Source organism: Oryctolagus cuniculus, chromosome 7 (assembly GCF_964237555.1).
Source record: "Oryctolagus cuniculus chromosome 7, mOryCun1.1, whole genome shotgun sequence".
NCBI lineage: Eukaryota > Metazoa > Chordata > Mammalia > Lagomorpha > Leporidae > Oryctolagus > Oryctolagus cuniculus.
Window position 1 is genome coordinate 128,776,643 of NC_091438.1, and position 22,532 is coordinate 128,799,174.

The window sequence follows — 22,532 nt, forward strand, 5'->3', positions numbered from 1 at the left end:
CAGTCTGTTAATGTGGTGAATCACATTGATTGATTTGCGAATGTTGAACCATCCCTGCATACCAGGGATAAATCCCACTTGGTCTGGGTGGATGATTTTTCTGATATTTTGTTGTATTCTATTGGTGAGAATTTTATTGAGGATTTTTGCGTCTATGTTCATCAGGGATATTGGTCTGTAATTTTCTTTCAGTGCTGCATCTTTCTCTGGCTTAGGGATTAAGGTGATGCTGGCTTCATAGAATTTGGGAGGATTCCCTCTTCTTCGATTGTTCTGAATAGTTTGAGAAGAAATGGGATTAGTTCTTCTTTAAATGTCTGGTAGAATTCAGCAGTGAATCCATCTGGTCCTGGGCTTTTCTTTGTTGTGAGGGCCTTAATTACTGTTTCAATTTCTGTTTCAGTTATGGGTCTATTTAGGCTTTCTATGTCTTCCTGGTTCAATTTTGGTAGGTTGCATGTGTCCAGGAATCTATCCATTTCTGATTGATTTTCCTGTTTGCTGGCATACAGGTCCTTGTAGTAATTTCTGATGATTCTTTTTATTTCTGTGGTGTCTGTTGTTACGTTTCCTTTTTCATCTCTGATTTTATTGATTTGGGTCTTTTCTCTCTTTTTTAGTTAGTTGGGCCAATGGGGTGTCAATTTTGTTTATTTTTTCAAAAAACCAGCTTCTCGCTTGGCTGATTTTTGTGATGCTTTTTTGGATTTAATCCTGTTAATTTCTTCTCTGTTTTTAATTATTTCTCTTCTACTAGATTTGTGTTTGGTTTGCTGCAGTTTTTCTAGGTCCTTGAGATGCACTGAAAGCTCATTTATTTGGTACCTTTCCAATTTCTTGATATAGGCACCTATTGCTATAAACTTGCCTCTCAATACTGCTTTTGCTGTATCCCGTAAGTTTTGATATGTTGTGTTGTTATCCTCATTTACTTCCAGAAAGTTTTTGATTTCTCTTGATTTCTAAATGACCCAGTGTTCATTCAGGAGCATGTTGTTCAGTCTCCATGTGTTTGCATACTTTCTAGGTTTCCTGAGTTGCTAATTTCCAGCTTCATCCCGCTGTGGTCTGAGAAGCTGCATGGTATGATTCTAATTCTTTGAAATTTGCTGAGACTTGCTTTATGGCCTAGTATGTGATCAATCCTAGAGAAGGTTCCACGCACTGCTGAGAAGAATGTGAAGTCTTTAGATGTAGGATTGAAAGTTCTGTAGATATCTGTTAGATCCATTTGGGCAATAGTGTCGATTAAATCTGCTGTTTCCTTGTTGATCTTCTGTCCGGATGATCTGTCTATTTCTGAGAGTGGAGTATTGAAGTCCCCCAGTACTATTGTATTGGAATCTAAGTCTCCCTTTAAGTCCCTTAACATACCTTTTAAATCGACCGGTGCCCTGTAATTAGGTGCGTATACATTTATAATAGTTACATCTTGCTGTTGAATTGAACCCTTAATCATTATATAGTGCCCCTCTTTGTCTCTCTTAACAGTTTTTGTATTAAAGTTTATTTTGTCTGATATTAATATGGCTACACCTGCTTTTTTTTTTTGGTTTCTGTTGGCATGGAATATCTTTTTCCAACCTTTCACTTTCAGTCTGCATGCATCTATGTTAGAGAGATGTGTTTCTTGTAGGCAGCAAATAGTTGGGTTGTGTTCCTTGAGCCAATCAGCCAATCGGTGTCTTTTAACTGAAGAGTTCAGACCATTAATGTTTAATGTGGCTATTGATACGTAGTGACTTTGCCCTGCCATTTTCCCAGAGATATTTTCTAATATATGCTTTGAGCTTCCCATGCTCTTTTACTGGTAGGTGTTCTTCCTTTACCTTCTTTCATATTGATGCCGTGTTTCTGTGTTTCTGAGTGTAGCACATCTTTAAGTATCTTTTGCAGGGCCGGACCAGTGGCCACAAAGTCTTTCAATTTCTGTTTGCTATGAAAGGTCTTTATTTCACCTTCATTCACAAATGAGAGCTTAGCAGGATATAATATTCTGGGATGGCAATTTTTCTCTCTTAGCACCTGGGCTATGTCTCGCCATTCCCTCCTAGCCTGTAGGGTTTCTGATGAGAAGTCTGCTGTGTGTCTGATTGGAGATCCTCTGAGAGTAATCTGACGTTTCTCTCTTGCACATTTTAGGATCTTTTCTTTATGTTTCACTGTGGTAAGTTTAATTACCACGTGTCGTGGTGAGGATCTCTTTTGGTCATGTTTATTGGGGGTTCTATGAGCTTCCTGTACTAGGATGTCTCTGTCCTTCTCCAAACCCAGAAAGTTCTCTGCTAGTATCTCACTAAAAAGGCCTTCTAATCCTTTCTCTCTCTCCATGCCTTCAGGAACTCCTAGAACTCGAATGTTGGTTTTTTTAATAGTATCCTGTAGATTCCCAACAATATTTTTTAGATTTCTAATTTCCTCTTCTTTTCTTTGGTTTGACTGTATGCTTTCCTGTGCTCTGTCTTCCAAGTCCAATATTCTCTTCTGTTTCACTGACTCTGTTTTTAAGGCTCTCTAATGTGTTTGTCATCTGATCTATTGAGCTCTTCATTTCATTTTGATTTCTCTTCACTATCACACTTTCCTGTTCTACTAGTTTCTGCATTTCATTTTGATTCTTCCTTAAGATTTCATTTTCACGAGAGAGATTTTCAATCCAGTCCAATAAGGATTTCTGTAGTTCAAGGATTTGCTTTTGAAAACTTCTAAATGTTCTTATCATACATTTTTTTGAAATCCGTATCTTGCATTTCTTATATCTCATCATCTTCATAACCTTGGCTTGGGGTGTTTGGTTTATTTGGAGGCATCATAGTGTCATCGTTGATCTTGTTCCCTCGATTTCTGTGTTTGTTGCTTGGCATAGTTAATTCTTCTGTCGTCACTGTGTGTTTGTTTTTAATTTTTTTTTTTTATTTTATACTATGTGTTAAGTGGACTGCCTGCTGTTGGAGGAGCCTTGGAGGCTTGAGATGGGTGTGGCCTGAGAGCTGTGCTTGGTTCTTCCAGGTTACAGGTGTGCAAAGGTGACACCCTCAGGTTATGCCTGGTAAATCTCTTTTTATTTATTTATTTATTTATTTATTTATTTATTTTATTCATTCAGGAGGTAAGTAATACCGCACCGCACGGCTGTGCAGAATTGATGGTATTTAGCTTCCGATATCTGGCTTCTACCCAAAGTGTCTGTGCGGGCTCTGTTTCTCCTCTGGACTCCCACTGGGTTGCCTAGGCTACTGAATCCTAGTGACTCAGTTCCTTAGCTCTCCCCTGTTGTTATGTAAATCCAGAGTGGGGGCCTGCTCTTTGTCTCTTGGAAACCTTGCAAACTCTTGCAAACCTTGCAACCTTGCAACCTTTGCAAGGATGGCGGAGAGAGAAACTCGTCTGTACCAGTACCCCCCCATGTTTTTTCCTTTTCTCCTGTAGTCAGTCTGGTGAACTTTCCCCCTCCCCTCTAGATTCTGACCGCCGTTTCCCCGCCAATGTCTCGGGTTACTGAGCTCACCTCCCCTTCCAGCACCGATGTGTGGACTCGGAGCCCTGGGCGTCCCTGCTCTCCCCGCTGGTGTCTGTGTGACATCCACTCCCCTTCCTGCACTGGCGCGCAGACCCTGTGGCTCCCGCAGCTTGGCTTCCGCACGGTGGCGACCTTGTTCTCCCAGTACATCCTCCGAGTCACAGCCACTAGATCCGGAAGAGTTTCCTCTGCAATTTTTTCCTGATCCTTTTTCTGAGGCTACCATAACTCCACTTTTATTAAACTAAATTTTCCAGGACTATTGGTGCGCGCCCTCACTATTCCGCCATCTTCCTGCTCTACCTTTCAAATCAATATTTTCCAAATTAAAAAAAAAAAGATTCTCTGGCTCCTGGTGGTGTGCCCCCATAGTAGCACTGGCCACACCTCCGAGTGAAAGTGGTTCCTGCTTCTTGAGTGCTCAATGGCAGTCCCATCACATGTTTTGCCTACAACCTGGGGTGGGGGTGGTGTTCTGATGCTGTCTCTGATCTGAGAGCCAGGACAGGGCAGGAGAACCTGGGTTGATGGCAGGGTTAGGAAAGGACATCTTAGATAGGCAATAACGTGGCCTTGGTGGGGTGGGCCAAGCAAGGCATAGACAGAGTTGTGGCAAAATTGAGTGGGCTGTTGTGGCCAGAGTAGGACAGGAACTGGGAAGAGGCAAGAAGAATGTGAAGCTACCAAGCTAGAGCCTTTTGGGAGCTGACTGTGAAGTTGGATAGCAGGTGTGCAGTGTAGGAAGCCTGGAAGTATATGATGGCCCCTTTGAACAGAAGTGTAAGCTTTGGCCAGGTGCATGGTTAGCTCAGCATCTGAAGCTGTTTCTTGGAATGTGTCTTAGTCTGTTGTGTTTCTGCTGCAGAAACAAAGTCCCATAAACTAGGTGGCTTATAAGTGACCGAAATTTATTCCTCCACAGTTTTGGAGGGTGGGACATCCAAGGTCAAGGTGCCAGCAGATTCGCTGCCTGGTGAGGGCTTGCTGGCTGCCTTGTGGACAGCCATCTTCTCACTATACCTTCCTGTGGGGGAAGTAAAGAACTCTGGTCTCTGCCTCCCTGAAGGCACTCACTTCTTTCATGAGAGCTCTCCTCTCGTGGCCTAATCTCCTCCCAAAGACCCAACACACTGGGGATCAGGGTTCAGCCTAGGAATCTGGGGGAGACATAGTTCAGTCCCTGCTAGGTTCTCAGGAAGCTCAAGCTGCTGGGTGCCAGAGAGGTGGTTAACAGTCTTCCACCTGGGCCAACTCACTTCACCTCCGTGGACCTCTGGATTCTTACATGAGATTAAGTTGTCTTCTGGAGTCATGATAGGAAAGAAAAGAAATGAGGTAAAAATCTTAGAAAGTGCATCCACTTCATTGAATCCCAGGAAGACGTCTGGGGCGGCGGGCCATCTTTGGAAGAGTCCCTGGAGTGAGATCTCGGCAGGGCATAGTGGAGCATTCCACTAGACTCCTACCTGCACTGGTAGATAGAAATAGCTTAGGAAGAGCTTGCATTTTGAGGACAGGCAGAGTGCTGTGGGACCCCTGCATCCCACAGCACCATGCCTGGGTTGGAGTCCTGGCTCCACTTCCATTCCCAGCTCCTGCTCATGCACACCCTAGGAGGCAGCAGCGATGACTCCAGTGCTCGAGTCCCTGCCACACAGATGGGAGGCCTAGCTTGAGTTCCAGGTTCCTGATTTTCACCTGACCCGGTCTCTGCTATTCTGAGCATCTGGGGAGGAAATCAGCAGATGAAAAATGTGCTCTCTGAGTCTCTGTCCCTGTCTCTCTGTCTTTTAAATAAAACACGAGGAAACAATTTTAAAAGAATGTGTGCTTTAGAAATGTTACTCCCTGTGTGGAGGGTGCACTGGTTGGAGTCCATTCTAGTATCAGGCCAGTTGAGGCGATTGCAGGCTTCAAGGCGAGGGCTGGGGAAGAGCTGGACTAGGATGAGATCAGCAGGGAGGGAGATGGCTGTGAGGAATTTGAGTGGGGCTGGACTCTTGACCTTCTAATTTTTTTTGTGCAGGATCCTACAGCTGAATATCTATTTCAGTTACTAGACAACAACAGAGAGGTACACCCCTCCCACACTTGAGGAAATCGAGGAGTATTTGCAGGACCTCTGTGAGTCACATAAGGAAGAGGCAGAAACACCGGCAGTGCCTCTGCCTGCCTGTGGTGAGGGAAGCCAACATGAGTCAGCCCAGAGCCTGGCGATGCCGACCTTGACCCCACAGTGCCTTCTGAGCGTCTGAACATCCCCGGGACTGTCCTCATCCAGAACTCCACACAACCCTCTGTTACGGACCTTGATAGACCTCTTGAGGACAAAGTAAGACTCTTCACAGACCAGGAAGTAACCTTTGATCAGACCAAACCCACAGCAGACTCCCAGATGACAGGTGTCACTGACATTCCAAAGATGACACCGACTGATGGTCAGAAGTCAGCTGGCACTGCCGGCAAGCTGACAGTGTCCAGTGAAGATGGCCAGTTGAAGACCCTCGGCATGATCCAGATGACATGGGATGATCAGATCAATACCCCCAGTGAGAACCAGACTCTCCATGGAGCTCAGATGACAACTCTTACAGAGCGGCATGGGAGGACTCCCGGTGGTGACCAGATCCTCGATGGGGCCCAGAAGAGCAACACCACTGGTGGCCAGAGTTTCTATAGGGGTCAGATAAGCAACTCGACTGGTGACCAGACCCACTATGAGGGTCAGATGAGCGCCCCAGCTGGGGACCAGACCCTCTATGGGGGTCTGATGAGCACCCCAACTGCGGACCAGCCCTTGTATGGGGGCCAGATGAATGCCCCAAATGGTGACCATCAGACCCTCTATGGGGGCCAGATGAACACCTCAGCTAGTGACCAGACCCTGTATGTGCGCCAGATGAACTCACCAACTGGTGAACAGACCCTGTATGGGGGCCAAATGAACACCCCAGCTAGTGACCAGAACCTGTATGTGCGCCAGATGAACTCACCAACTGGTGACCAGACTCTCTATGGGGGCCAGATGATGACCAATAGTCATTCTTTGGTTCAAGGGCAACTCTTAGAAAAGCAGAATTGGAACCTACAGACCCAGCGCTTTCAGCCTCCGAAGAATCCTTTGAATCCTTTGAAGCCTTACGTCTGTACATGTCCTGACTGTGGGAAATCTTACTCAAAGTCTTCCTACCTCCAGATCCATAAGCGTAAACACACAGGTGAGTGAGGACCCAGACATAGGGGTAAGGGGCTTTGAGCCTTTTAAATTTATTTATTTATTTATTTATTAACAGTTACAGAGAGAGGGGGAAAGACTGCTATCTTCCATCTATTGGTTCACTCTGCTAGAAGGCTGCCACGACCAAGGCTGGGCCAGGCCAAAGCCAGGAGCTTCATCCAAGTCTCCCACATGGGTGCAGGGGCCACTGCCTTTTCTAGATCATTAGCAAGTGGCTGGATCGCAGTTGGAGCAGCTAGGATGCAAACTGGTGCCCATATGGGATGCTAGTGTCTCAGGCAGTGGCTTTACCCACTATGGCTCTGGCCATTGTGGCCAATTAGGGAGCAAACCAATGGTTGAAGACCTCTCTCTCTTTCTCTTGTGTAACTCTGACTTTCAAATAAATAAATAGCTCTTAAAAAAAAAAGAAAGAAAGGACAGGGTGAATAAAGTAGTCCTAGGACAGGCTCTGGTCCTGGGCCAGAGTTGTTCTGTGGCATGGATTGTATGCAGGTGATGGAACAAGGAAGGAATATGTTTGGCCCCTTCTGCAGGTTCTTGACCCTGCCTCTACGGGGACTGTGGCTTCATGGACCCCATTCTAGAACTAACAGCCCTGGACGCCCTCCGTTCACTCTTGTTCCTCTTCTTTCTTCTCCTCGTTTCCTTTCTTCCTCTCCTCCTTCATGGTTTTCCTCTGTCCCTCCATCTCCTTTTTACTCACCCCCTCCAGGCATTTCTCCTCTGACTCTTCCTCCCAACGTGCCCCAAACCCTGTTATTCTTGGTCACTTCCCGCAGCGCTGCCCGCCATGACCCTGAGATAGGAGTCTCTCCTTGTCTCTCTTGCAGGGGAGAAGCCCTATGAATGCAGTGAGGAAGGATGCCCATGGAGATTCTCCCGCGTGGACGCGCTCAGCAGACACAAGAGGAAGCACTCTGGGGAGCGGCCCTACACGTGTACCAAGTGCGACAAGAGCTTTGCGCGATCTGATCACCTGCGACAGCATCAGAAAGTCCATAGATGATTTCCACCCAGAACTATGAACTCCTCAGCCCGAGAGGAAATACATAGGGCTGAAAAATTCTCCCTCATTATTTTTGCTTTCCTAATCATCCGCACTGTGCCAACACGGTGCATGCTTACTATTATTGGTAAGCTTTTTAAAACATTTGTTATTTTTTCTAAGATGTGTGGATTTTCATACAAAAACTGGATCAAACAGAACTTCATAGAATCAGAAACAGTCTTCATTCGTTCCCCTCTTGCAGGGTAACTTAAAGCAGTGCTATGAATCCTTCTAGATCTTGGCTGTATTTGCGAAACTGTGCCATGAAAGCTGCCCGTGCCAAGATGCAGTCACATCAGACCCAAACCTTGGAGGTCATGGAGGAGGGGACCTCGTGCTTCCGTGTATGAGAGCAGAGCCATGACTCCTGAAGGTCCTTACGCCTAGAAGAGCTCTAACAAGAACTCTGTAATTCCATGTAAGTTGCTTCTATGAAGATCTTTGTTTTTAATATTTATCTTTTTAAAAAAGATGTTATATACTTGAAAGGCAGAGTTACAAAAAGAGAAGCAGAGCACCCGAGCAGCGCTAGGCTCACGCCAGGGAGGAGCCGTAGCCGCCAGCAGCGAGGCCGAGACCCGCATCCAATCGCACGCTGCCCCCGAAACCCAGCACTCACAGCGGTGGACCCAGTGAACTGGTTCCATGTGGGAAACGGCTCTGGTTCATCCAGGGGAAGAGCACGGAGGAAGCGTGTTTGTACCAGCCTGCGTAAAGCAGAATTACCCAGGGAGGGTCTCGGCAGTGTGGGGCGACACTGGGGTGTGGGCAGCAAAGGGTGCAGACCCTGGTGCAGCTCCAGGACAAGGCGGCCAACGTGCTGCGGCCAGGAACCCGTATAGATACGGTCGCCCCTTGGGGAGAACCCTTGTGGACACGGCCCCCGCCTTGTGGAGAACACTTGTGGACACATCCACCGCCACAGGGAGAACTCTTGTGAACTTGGCTTGTGCCGTGGGTGAGAACCCTTGTGGACACGGACCCCGCCTTGGGAAGAACACTTTGGGACCCCCACCATGGGGAGAAATTTTGTAGACACTGCCCATGCTGCCACTGGGGAGAACCCTTGTGGATGCAGCCCTTGGCGTGGGGCCCGTACTGTTGCACACAAGGTCCACGCATAGGGGTTCTCGCTACCCTCTGCAGGTGCAGCCCCTAAGACATGGCCCAGGGTGTTCCCACCCTCCCGTGCAGAAGTGATGGAAGGTGCTGGCGGGCAGGTGGCGGGAGAAGGCGGAGCAGCGAGACCATGGGCAAGGGATGGGGAGCAGGACTCACTCCTCACCGAAGACAGCCTGGAGAGGACAGAGGAGCACCAGCAGCTGACCCAAGGCCGCCTCCCGCCAAGGTTCCCACCGACGCCCAGAGGAGGGGCGGGAACAAAAGCAGAGCCAGAGACTCCAGCACCCGCGGCTGTCCCCACCCCAGCAGTGGACACACAATTGGAGCTGCACCTTCCTGATTACTGGAGCGCATTGTCAAGGCAGCTTGGGATTTTTATTATCTTTTCCTGAAGATGTCCCTTTTTGGTAATAACAAATGTGTTTAAGAAGAAAAGCCTAGTTTTTCTCAGTACACCTTTCAAGAGTTTTAAATTGTTTCCTGTCTGATCAAGCTGAGATGTTTAAGAACTTCATTTTTATATTTGCAGTAAAAGTTTGCAACTTGATTTTTGAAACAGTGAACTTCAATCAGCTCTTGTTAAAGGTTTTAAATTAAAAAAAAGAAAAACAACCCACGTTGGTTATGTCACTGAGGCATTGAGCACGGACATGGAATGAGAGCAGAGGAAGGCTGAAGTCTGCCTGGGTTTGGCTTCCCAGCCTCCAAAGAAGTTTATTTTCATTTTTCTTTATGTAGAAGGCAGACAGTGGGAGTTCTGTCCACTGATTCTCCCTCTGAATGCCTGTGATAGCCTGGATTGGGCTGAGCTGCAGCCCGGACCTGGAAACTCGCCCTGGGTCTGCTACCTGGGCTGGCAGGGACCCAAGTGCTCGAGCCATCACCTGCTGCCTCCCAGGTGTGCACCAGCAGGAAGCCAGGACTGAAGGTGCAGTCAGAACTCAAGCCCAGGCACTCTGCTAGGGGATGGGAATATCCCAACTTGCATCTTAACTGCTCAGCCCAAGGCCCATGCCATTCAACAGATTTTTAATTCAGAGATTCCTATGTAGTTAATTGCTATATTTGAAGCACTTGTGTAAATAATCAGATTGGGTCTTTTGAAACTAAATTTAGTTTATAAACAAATTACCTCTTATTCTCTTTTGTAAAAATAGGGGAAACTAGAAAAGTGGTTTAGAGAAAAACGATGTATGTCTGCTGGTAGAGTGTAACCCTGTCTGTTTTTTTAGAGTTATTCTCTCTCTAGATGTTGGACTGGATCCTGACTTCTGGTTTCCTCCAATATGTGGCTACCTCTCTCTAGCTAGGAACAGGACTGTGTTGTAAGACATAATCAGGCTAATCATTTCACGAGCTCCCTCTTAGATCCAAGAGCCAAACAAGATTTGCTTGGACATCTGAATTGTAGTTTGTCACTGATGCAAATATGACTAGAAATTTACATTAAATGCCCGTACGGATTCAACTTCAATGGCTGTTGTCACTCAACCACACTCACTCAATTTCTTTGCTGAAGTAGTCTTAGGTAACAGAATTAGTCTTAATTCTCTAGTAGGCAGACAAGATGGCTAGACTCATGTAAATTCTAGGGGAGCTGAGAGTAGGCTGAGTGGCTACAGTAAGTCTCACCCAGTTCTTTGATTTATTTAGCTGGTTCCCCTTCAGGCTTGGGTTCATGATTTTAAACCATTTTACAAACTGAATTTATCATTTGACTATTAATTTTACTTAGCATGGTCATTTCTGAACATTGTACCTGATCCTTGAAAGTCTCTGAAGTACAACTCCTAACTGGATAATGCTGGTCCAGCTCTGAGAGAGGATAGCCAATGCCCATGGAACAGGCCCAAGTGATTTTAACAAACTCCAGGCAGCCTGGGCCTGGGAGCCACTGTTCTGGACCTTGTCACTCAAACATGGGCAAAGACTTGACATCAACTCAGTTTGCAACCATTCCCGGATCAACCAGAACAGGTCCATCCTGGCATCGAGGGACAGTCAAAACCACACTTGAGATTGGGTAGTCGACAATGCTTTTGCAGAAGATGATCGAGCACAAGGGGGAAATGGCGTCCCCTACGTCAGACCCGAACCAAAGCAGAGCTGGGAGGTCCTGGAGATGTCCTGCTTCTGCGTCTCAGAGAATTCCTGAAAACACAATGTCACTCTGCCCTTAAATAAATAACTTTTGAAACAGAAATATGTGTAAGTTACATGTGTTTTCCAAATGAGTGTCTGCAAGAGTTAGGTGTTGCCATGGCCAGTGAGGACAGCGAGCCAAGCTGGAAGCAATGATCGTATTTACTCGCAGCCCCATGGTAAAAGCAAGAGGCAAAAAGAAGAGGGGCTGGCTCACTAATGTTCTGAGTGACAGTGCAGACCGGAGAATCCTATCTGAAGGAGGATTCCTACTTGTCTAGGTAAGGCAGGTGGGAGAGGAGGAAGAGGGGAGAGTGACAGGAGTGGCGAAGGCGAGTTTGATGGCAGGAGGTAGGTACCTTGGCAAAGGCTGTTGATAAGGAAGCCTTGGTGGAGGCCCCTGGGAGGTTTCTCAGCTGAGGGCCCAATAAGGAGACCTTTGAATGAAGGCGCCCGGGCTGGGTTGCAGCTTGCATGCGAGCTTGGCAGGCCGGTGATGGCGGAGCCTGGCAGTTCTCTGGGTGGCTTTGGTTTACTAGTCAACATGGTAGTGTGTGGCTTACAAGATAACAGTGCAGAACTTCATTCTCTGTGACTGCATCCGTCTGGTCCAGGCAGAGAGAGAGCTGTGGGAGAGAACAGACATGCTGGTGTGGGCAGCAGGCGTGGGACACAGTATCCGAGACGGAAGGGCTGTGGTGTTGGGAAGATCCGGGGAGACAAGCCTGGGTGGTAAGCAGAGGGTGGGAGGCCGCGTCCTGCACTGTCTGTATTGGGAAGGTTGTGGGATGGTGGGCACTGAGCTGGGCTGGGCTGCAAGGTCGATGAATACTGTGGAACTGATGGATGGATAGACTAACAGAACTGTGTAGACAGACACAAGTGTGTTTGGGGAGCACCTAGATGTTTAGAGTGACAACTTAAATCACTGAAGCAAAGGTGAACAGTTAGAAATTATGCTGGGACAACTACAAAGCCAGAATTAGATCTCTACCTCATTTCATACACAAAAGCCACCTCCAAGTGCAACAGGCATTTGGAAGTAAAATAAGAAACATTCAAGTAGTAGAAAACAATTGGTGAGTTCTTAACCATAACCAGAACTTAGAGAAAGCTTTCTAACTGTGACTCTCTTGGAGAGTTGGTAAAATTGGCTGCTTGGAAAGAAAAGTATTTTACATGACAAAAAGACAACTAGTGAGGTGGGCATTTGGCCCAGGGGTTAAGACATCTGCATCCCATATCAGAGGGCCTTGTTGGAGTCCCAGCTCCAATTTCCATCCTGGTGTCCCGCTAACATGCACCCTGGGAGGCAGAAGATGATGGCTCAAGTACTTGGGTCCCTGCAACCCATGAGGGAGACCCAGACTGAGTTTCAGGTTCCTGGCTTTAGTTTGGCCCAGCTCTGGCTATTGCAGCCATTAGCAGAATAAGCCAGAGGATGGGAGATCTCTCTCTGCCTCTCAAATAAATACATGAGAAAAGAAAAAAACTTTGTAAATATTAGGATGGATTTTAAGTTCTGGGAATTTTATTATTAGAATATAAATTATTGATTTTATACCCAAAAAGAACTTCCCAAAAACTTTTGCTTTTTTACAGGCAGAGTGGATAGTGAGAGAGAGAGACAGAGAGAAAGGTTTTCCTTTTGCCGTTGGTTCAGCCTCCAATGGCCACCATGGCTGGCGTGCTGCGGCTGGGGCACCGCGCTGACCCAATGGCAGGAGCCAGGTGCTTCTCCTGGTCTCCAATGGGGTGCAGGGCCCAAGCACTTGGGCCATACTCCACATCCTTCCGGCCACAGCAGAGAGCTGGCCTGGAAGAGGGGCAACCGTGAAAGAATCCGGCGCACAGACCGGGACTAGAACCCAGTGTGCTGGCGCCGCTAGGTGGAGGATTAGCCTATTGAGCCGTGGCGCCAGCCCCAACAAACTCTAAAAAAAAGAAAAAAAAAAGAGACCTGTGTATTGGAAAGGCAGAGTTACAGAGAGGCAGAGGCACAGAGAAATTTTCCATTGAGGGCCAGAGCCAAGATGGCGGAATAGGGAGGGCGCGCACCGATAGTCCTGGAAAATTTAGTTTAATAAAAGTGGAGTTACGGTAGCCTCAGAAAAAGGATCAGGAAAAAATTGCAGAGGAAACTCTTCTGGATCTAGTGGCTGTGATTCGGAGGACCTACTGGGAGAACAAGGTCGCCCACCGCGCAGAAGCCGAGCCGTGGGAGCCGCAGGGTCTGCGCGCCAGTGCAGGAAGGGGAGTGGATGTCACACAGACACCAGCGGGGAGAGCAGGGACGCCCAGGGCTCCGAGTCCACATATCGGCGCTGGAAGGAGAGGTGAGCTCAGTAAACCGAGACATGGGCGAGGAAACGGCGGTCAGAATCTAGAGAGGAGCGGGAAAGTTCGCCAGACTGACTACAGGAAAGAAGGAAAAAACATGGTGGGGTACTGGTACAGACGAGTTTCTCTCTCCACCAACCTTGCAAAGGAGAGCAAGAGACAAAGAGCAGGCCCCCACTCTGGATTTACATAACAACAGGGGAGAACTAAGGAATTGAGTCACTAGGATTCAGTAGCCTAGGCAACCCAGTGGGAGTCCAGAGGAGAAACAGAGCCTGCACAGACTCTTTGGGTAGAAGCCAGAGATTGGAAGCTAAATACCATCAATTCTGCACAGCTGTGCGGTGCGGTATTACTTACCTCCTGAATAAATAAATAAATAAAATAAATAAATAAATAGAGAGATTTACCACGCATAACCTGAGGGTGTCACCTTTGCACACCCATAACCCGGAAGAACCAAGCAGAGCTCTCAGGCCACACCCATCTCAAGCCTCCAAGGCTCCTCCAACAGCAGGCAGTCCACTTAACACATAGTATAAAATAAAAAAATAATAAAAAAAAACACAGTGACACAAGAATAATTAACTATGCCAAGCAACAAACACAGAAATCGAGGGAACAAGATCAACGATGACACTATGATGCCTCCAAATAAACCAAACACCCCAGGCCAAGGTTATGAAGATGATGAGATAGAAGAAATGCAGGATATGGATTTCAAAAAATGCATGATAAGAAGTTTTCAAAAGCAAATCCTTGAACTACAGAAATCCTTATTGGACTGGATTGAAAATCTCTCTCGTGAAAATGAAATCTTAAGGAAGAATCAAAATGAAATGCAGAAACTAGTAGAACAGGAAAGTGTGATAGTGAAGAGAAATCAAAATGAAATGAAGAGCTCAATAGATCAGATGACAAACACATTAGAGAGCCTTAAAAACAGAGTCAGTGAAACAGAAGAGAGAATATTGGACTTGGAAGACAGAGCACAGGAAAGCATACAGTCAAACCAAAGAAAAGAAGAGGAAATTAGAAATCTAAAAAATATTGTTGGGAATCTACAGGATACTATTAAAAAAACCAACATTCGAGTTCTAGGAGTTCCTGAAGGCATGGAGAGAGAGAAAGGATTAGAAGGCCTTTTTAGTGTGATACTAGCAGAGAACTTTCTGGGTTTGGAGAAGGACAGAGACATCCTAGTACAGGAAGCTCATAGAACCCCCAATAAACATGACAAAAGAGATCCTCACCACGACACGTGGTAATTAAACTTACCACAGTGAAACATAAAGAAAAGATCCTAAAATGTGCAAGAGAGAAACGTCAGATTACTCTCAGAGGATCTCCAAGTAGACTCACAGCAGACTTCTCATCAGAAACCCTACAGGCTAGGAGGAAATGGCGAGACATAGCCCAGGTGCTAAGAGAGAAAAATTGCCATCCCAGAATATTATATCCTGCTAAGCTCTCATTTGTGAATGAAGGTGAAATAAAGACCTTTCATAGCAAACAGAAATTGAAAGACTTTGTGGCCACTGGTCCGGCCCTGCAAAAGATACTTAAAGATGTGCTACACTCAGAAACACAGAAACACGGCCATCAATATGAAAGAAGGGAAAGGAAGGACACCTACCAGTAAAAGAGCATGGGAAGCTCAAAGCATATACTAGAAAATATCTCCGGGAAAATGGCAGGGCAAGGTCACTACTTATCAATAGTCACATGGAACATTAATGGACTTAACTCTCCAGTCAAAAGGCACAGACTGGCTGAATGGATTAAGAAAGAAACCCATCTATTTGCTGCCTACAAGAAACACATCTCTCTAACATAGATGCATGCAGACTGAAAGTGAAAGGTTGGAAAAAGATATTCCATGCCAACAGAAACAAAAAAAAAGCAGGTGTAGCCATATTAATATCAGACAAAATAAACTTTAATACAAAAACTGTTAAGAGAGACAAAGAGGGGCACTATATAATGATTAAGGGTTCAGTTCAACAGGAAGATGTAACTATTATAAATGTATACGCACCTAATTACAGGGCACCAGTTTATTGAAAAGATATGTTAAGGGACTTAAAGGGAGACTTAGATTCTAATACAATAGTACTGGGGACTTCAATACTCCACTCTCAGAAATAGACAGATCATCCGGACAGAAGATCAACAAGGAAACAGCAGATTTAATTGACACTATTGCCCAAATGGATCTAACAGATATCTACAGAACCTTCAATCCTACATCTAAAGACTTCACATTCTTCTCAGCAGTGCGTGGAACCTTCTCTAGGATTGATCACATACTAGGCCATAAAGCAAGTCTCAGCAAATTTCAAAGAATTAGAATCATACCATGCAGCTTCTCAGACCACAGTGGAATGAAGCTGGAAATTAGCAACTCAGGAATCCCTAGAAAGTATCCAAACACATGGAGACTGAACAACATGCTCCTGAATGAACACTGGGTCATTCAAGAAATCAAAAACTTTCTGGAAGTAAATGAGGATAACAACACAACATATCAAAACTTACGGGATACAGCAAAAGCAGTATTGAGTGGCAAGTTTATAGCAATAGGTACCTACATCAAGAAATTGGAAAGGTACCAAATAAATGAGCTTTCAGTGCATCTCAAGGACCTAGAAAAACTGCGAACTGCAGCAAACCAAACCAAAATCTGGTAGGAGAAGAGAAATAATTAAAATCGGAGAAGAAATTAACAGGATTAAATCCAAAAAAGCATTACAAAAAATCAGCCAAGCGAGAAGCTGGTTTTTTGAAAAAATAAACAAAATTGACACCCCATTGGCCCAACTAACTAAAAAAGAGAGAAGAGACCCAAATCAATAAAATCAGAGATGAAAAAGGAAACGTAACAACAGACACCACAGAAATAAAAAGAATCATCAGAAATTACTACAAGGACCTGTATGCCAGCAAACAGGAAAACCTATCAGAAATGGATAGATTCCTGGACACATGCAATCTACCAAAATTGAACCATGAAGACATAGAAAACCTAAATAGACCCATAACTGAAACAGAAATTGAAACAGTAATTAAGGCCCTCACAACAAAGAAAAGCCCAGGACCAGATGGATTCACTGCTGAATTCTACCAGACATTTAAAGAAGAACTAATCCCATTTCTTCTCAAACTATTCAGAACAATCGAAGAAGAGCGAATCCTCCCAAATTCTTTCTATGAAGCCAGCATCACCTTAATCCCTAAGCCAGAGAAAGATGCAGCACTGAAAGAAAATTACAGACCAATATCCCTGATGAACATAGACGCAAAAATCCTCAATAAAATTCTGGCCAATAAAATACAACAAAACATCAGAAAAATCATCCACCCAGACCAAGTGGGATTTATCATACCAGGGTATGCAGGGATGGTTCAACATTCGCAAATCAATCAATGTGATTCACCACATTAACAGACTGCAAAAGAAAAACCATATGATTATCTCAATTGAGGCAGAGAAAGCATTTGATAAAATTCAACACCCTTTCATGATGAAAACTCTAAGCAAATTGGGTATAGAAGGAACATTCCTCAATACAATCAAAGCAATTGATGAAAAACCCACAGCCAGCATCCTATTGAATGGGGAAAAGTTGGAAGCATTTCCACTGAGATCTGGCCCCAGACAGGGATGCCCACTCTCACCACTGCTATTTAACATAGTTCTGGAAGTTTTAGCCAGAGCCATCAGACAAGAAAAAGAAATTAAAGGAATACAAATTGAGAAGGAAGAAGTCAAACTATCCCTCTTTGCAGACGATATGATTCTTTACTTAGAGGATCCAAAGAACTCTACTAAGAGACTATTAGAACTCATAGAGGAGTTTGGCAAAGTGGCAGGATATAAAATCAATGCACAAAAACCAACAGCCTTTGTATACACAAGCAGTGCCACGGCTGAGAAAGAACTGCTAAGATCAATCCCATTCACAATAGCTACAAAAACAATCAAATACCTTGGAATAAACTTAACCAAGGACATTCAAGATCTCTACGATGAGAATTACAAAATCTTAAAGAAAGAAATAGAAGAGGATACCAAAAAATGGAAAAATCTTCCATGCTCATGGATTGGAAGAATCAACATCATCAAAATGTCCATTCTCCCAAAAGCAATTTATAGATTCAATGCGATACCAATCAAGATACCAAAGACATTCTTCTCAGATCTAGAATAAATGATGCTGAAATTCATATGGAGGCAAAAGAGACCTCGAATAGCTAAAGCAATCTTGTACAACAAAAACAAAGCCGGAGGCATCACAATACCAGATTTCAGGACATACTACGGGGCAGTTGTAATCAAAACAGCATGGTACTGGTACAGAAACAGATGGATAGACCAATGGAACAGAATAGAAACACCAGAAATCAACCCAAACATCTACAGCCAACTTATATTTGATCAAGGATCTAAAACCAATTCCTGGAGCAAGGACAGTCTATTCAATAAATGGTGCTGGGAAAACTGGATTTCCACGTGCAGAAGCATGAAGCAAGATCCCTACCTTACACCTTACACAAAAATCCATTCAACATGGATTAAAGACCTAAATCTATGACCCGACACCATCAAGTTATTAGAGAACATTGGAGAAACCCTTCAAGATATTGGCACAGGCAAAGAGTTTCTGGAAAAGACCCCAGAGGCACAGGCAGTCAAAGCCAAAATCAACTATTGGGATTGCATCAAATTGAGAAGTTTCTGTACTGCAAAAGAAACAGTCAGGAGAGTGAAGAAACAACCGACAGAATGGGAAAAAATATTTGCAAACTATGCAACAGATAAAGGGTTAATAACCAGAATCTACAAAGAGATCAAGAAACTCCACAACAACAAAACAAACAACCCACTTAAGAGATGGGCCAAGGACCTCAATAGACAGTTTTCAAAAGAGGAAATCCAAATGGCCAACAGGCACATGAAAAAATGTTCAGGATCACTAGCAATCTGTTAATGAACTGTTAATGAACAACTTAATACATTATCCCTCATAGTATTTTTTTTTTGTCTGTTCTACTTAATATGACTGGTTTAATTCTGTAATTATCACACAGTTATTCTTAAGTGTTGAAAATTAACTGAAATGTGATCCCTGTTAAACATAAAAGTGGGAATAAGAGAGGGAAGAGATGTATAATTTGGGGCATGCTCGGGCTGACTTGCCCCAATTGGTAGAGTTGGAAACATACTAGGGGATTCCAATTCAATCCCATCAAGGTGGCATGTGCCAATGCCATCTCACTATTCCAAGTGATCAATTTCAGTTCACAATTGATCATAATGAAAGGACTAAGAGTCAAAGGGAGCACATAAACAAGTCTAGTATCTGCTAACACTAACCGATAGAATAAATAAAGGGGAGAGTGATCCAACATGGGAAGTGAGATACTCAGCAGACTCATAGAATGGCAGATGTCCTAAATAGCACTCTGGCCTCAGAATCAGCCCTAAAGGCACTCGGATCTGGCTGAAAAGCCCATGAGAGTATTTCAGGCATGGAAAGCCAAGACACTCTGGCAAAAAGATCTCTGTGAGTGAGATCCCAGTGGAAAGAACAGGTCTTCAAAGAGGGAGGTGCCTTTCTCTGAAGGGAGGAGAGAACCTCCACTTTGACTATGACCTTGTCTAAACAAGATAAGAGTCGGAGAACTCAAGGGGCTTCCATAGCCTTGGAAACTCATGACTGGTGCATAGGGAGATTACTGATGCCATAAACAGGAGTGTCAATTTGTAAAGTCAACAACAGAAGTCACTGTGCACTTACTCCTCATGTAGGATCTCTGTCCTTAATGTGCTGTACACTGAGGCTTAATGCTATAACGAGTACTCAAACAGTATATTTCACTTTGTGTTTCTATGGGGGTGCAAACTGTTGAAATCTTTACTTAATGTACACTAAACTGATCTTCTGTTAAAAAAAAAAAAAAAAAGAAAAGAAACTATCAATTCCCAACTTGACTCTCACTGGGATTAAACATGACAATAGGTCTGATCTGATTTCATCATCATTTAAAAAAAAATCATCTATTATTTTTCACTTTATGTTTCTGTGTGGGAACAAACTGTTGAAATCCTTACTTAAGGTATACTAAGCTGATCTTCTGTATACTAAGATAATCGAAAATGAATCTTGATGTGAATGGAAGGGGAGAGGGAGTGGGAAAGGGGAGGGTGGTGGGTGGGAGGGACGGTATGGGGGGGGAAAGCCATTGTAACCCATGAGACGTACTTTGGAAATTTATATTCATTAAATAAAAGATTAAAAAAAAAAAAAAAAAAAAAAAAAAAAAAGCACAATGAGGCTTCACCTCACCCCGGTTAGAATGGCTCACATACAGAAATCTACCAACAACAGATGCTGGCGAGGATGTGGGGAAAAAGGGACACTAACCCACTGTTGGTGGGAATGCAAACTGGTCAAGCCCCTATGGAAGTCCGTCTGGAGATTGCTCAGCAACCTGAATATAACCCTACCGTTCGACCCAGCCATCCCACTCCTTGGAATTTACCCAAAGGAATTTATATTGGCAAACAAAAAAAGCGGTCTGCACCCTAATGTTTATTGCAGCACAATTCACAATAGCCAAGACCTGGAGCCAACCTAAATGCCCGTCAACAGTAGACTGGATAAAGAAATTATGGGATATGTACTCTATAGAATACCATACCGCAATAAGAAACAATGAAATCCAGTCATTTGCAACAAAATGGAGGAATCTGGAACACATCGTGCTCAGTGAAATAAGCCAGTCCCAAAGGGACAAATGCCATATGTTCTCCCTGATCGGTGACAACTGACTGAACACCAAAAAGGAAACCTATTGAAGTGAAATGGACACTATGAGAAACAGTGACTTTATCAGCATAGCCCTGACCATTAATGAACAACTTAATACATTATCCCTCTTAGTAGTTTTTTTTGTCTATTCTACTTAATATGACTGGTTTAATTCTGTAATTAATACACAGTTATTCTTAAGTGTTGAAATTTAACTGAAATGTGATCCCTGTTAAACATAAGAGTGGGAATAAGAGAGGGAAGAGATGTACAATTTGGGACATGCTCAAGCTAACTTGCCCCAAATGGCAGAGTTAGAAACATACCAGGGGACTCCAATTCAATCCCATCATGGTGGCATGTACCAATGCCATCTCACTAGTCCAAGTGATCAGTTTCAGTTCACAATTGATCATAATGAAAGGACTAAGAGTCAAAGGGAGCACATAAACAAGTCTAGTACCTGCTAATACTAACCAATAGAATAAATAAAGGGGAGAGTGATCCAACATGGAAGCGAGATACACAGCAGACTCATAGAATGGCAGATGTCCTAAACAACACTCTGGCCTCAGAATCAGCCCTAAAGGCATTCATATCTGGCTGAAAAGCCCATGAGAGTACTTCAGGCATGGAAAGCCAAGACACTCTGGCAAAACAAAACAAAACAAAACAAAAAAAACACACCTAAATGAAAGATCTCTGTGAGTGAGATCCCAGTGGAAAGAACAGGTCTTCAAAGACGGAGGGACTGAAGGGAGGAGAAAACCTCCACTTTGACTATGACCTTGTGTAAACAAGATAAGAGTCAGAGAACTCAAAAGGCTTCCATAGCCTTGGAAACTCATGACAGGAGCAGAGGGAGCTTACTGATGCCATAAACAGGAGTGTCATTTTGCAAAGTCAACAACAGGAGTCACTGTGCACTTACTCCTCATGTAGGATCTCTGTCCTTAATATACTGTACATTGAGATTTAATGCTATAATGAGTACTCAAACAGTATATTTCACTTTGTGTTTCTATGGGGGTGCAAACTGTGCAAATCTTTACTTAATGTATACTAAACTGATCTTCTATAAAAAAAAGGAAGAAAGAAATTATCAATTCCCAATTCCCAACTTGACTCTCACTGGGATTAAATATGACAACAGGTCTGATCTGATTTCATCATCATTTAAAAAATCATCTATTATTTTTCATTTTATGTTTCTGTGTGGGAGCAAACTGTTGAAATCTTTACTTAATGTATGCTAAACTGATCTTCTGTATATAAAGAGAATCGAAAATGAATCTTGATGTGAATGGAAGGGGAGAGGGAGTAGGAAAGGGGAGGGTTGCGGGTGGGAAGGACGTTATGGGAGGGAAGCCACTGTAATCCATAAGCTGTACTTTGGAAATTTATATTCATTAAATAAAAGTTTAAAAAAAAAGAAATTTTCCATCTGCTTGTTCACTCCCCAAATGGCCACAACAGCTGGAGCTGGACTGATCTGAAGCCAGGAGCCACGAGCTCCCTTCAGGTCTCCCACACGTGTACTGGGGCCCAAACCCTGGGCTATAGGCCTCTACTGCTTTCCCAGTCCATTGCAGAGAGCTGGATCAGAAGTGGAGCAGCCATATCTCAAACTGGCACCCATATGGGATGCTGGCACTGCAGGCAATGGCTGTCCCCGCTACACCACAGTGCCAACCCTAGAATACTCTTCAGCAGACATGTCTTAATCTCTATGCCAAACGCCTTCCCCTAAACTTATTTGAAGTTTTAAAAATTCTATTTACTGTCACTTTTTTATTTGATTCATTTATTTTCATTGCACTGGGCTGGGAGAGCATTCTCACCTTATTTGATAGGCAGAGAGACAGAGATCTTCCAGCCACTGGTGTATTCCCCCAAATGCCTGCAACAGCCAGGTGTGGGCCACACTGAAGCCGGGAGCCAAGAACTCAATCTATGTCTCCCATGTGAGACAGTACTTGGGCCTCATCTGCTGCCTCCCAGAATGTGCATTCGTAGGAAGCTGGATTGGAAAGAGTAGCCCAGACTTGACCCAGGCGCTCTGATAGAGGATGCAGGCATCCCAATAGATGACTTAAGCCATTGCACTAAACACACCTGCAACTAAGCTTACTTTTAAAAAAATTTTATTTGAAAGGCAGATTTCCACAGAGAGAGGGAGAGATCTTCCATCTGCTCCTTTACTCTCCAAAAGACTGGAGTTCCAAACTCCATCCTAGTCTCCCACAATTGCACAGGAGCCCAAAGATGGAGCCCTTTGCTGCTGCTTTCCCAGGCACCATCAGC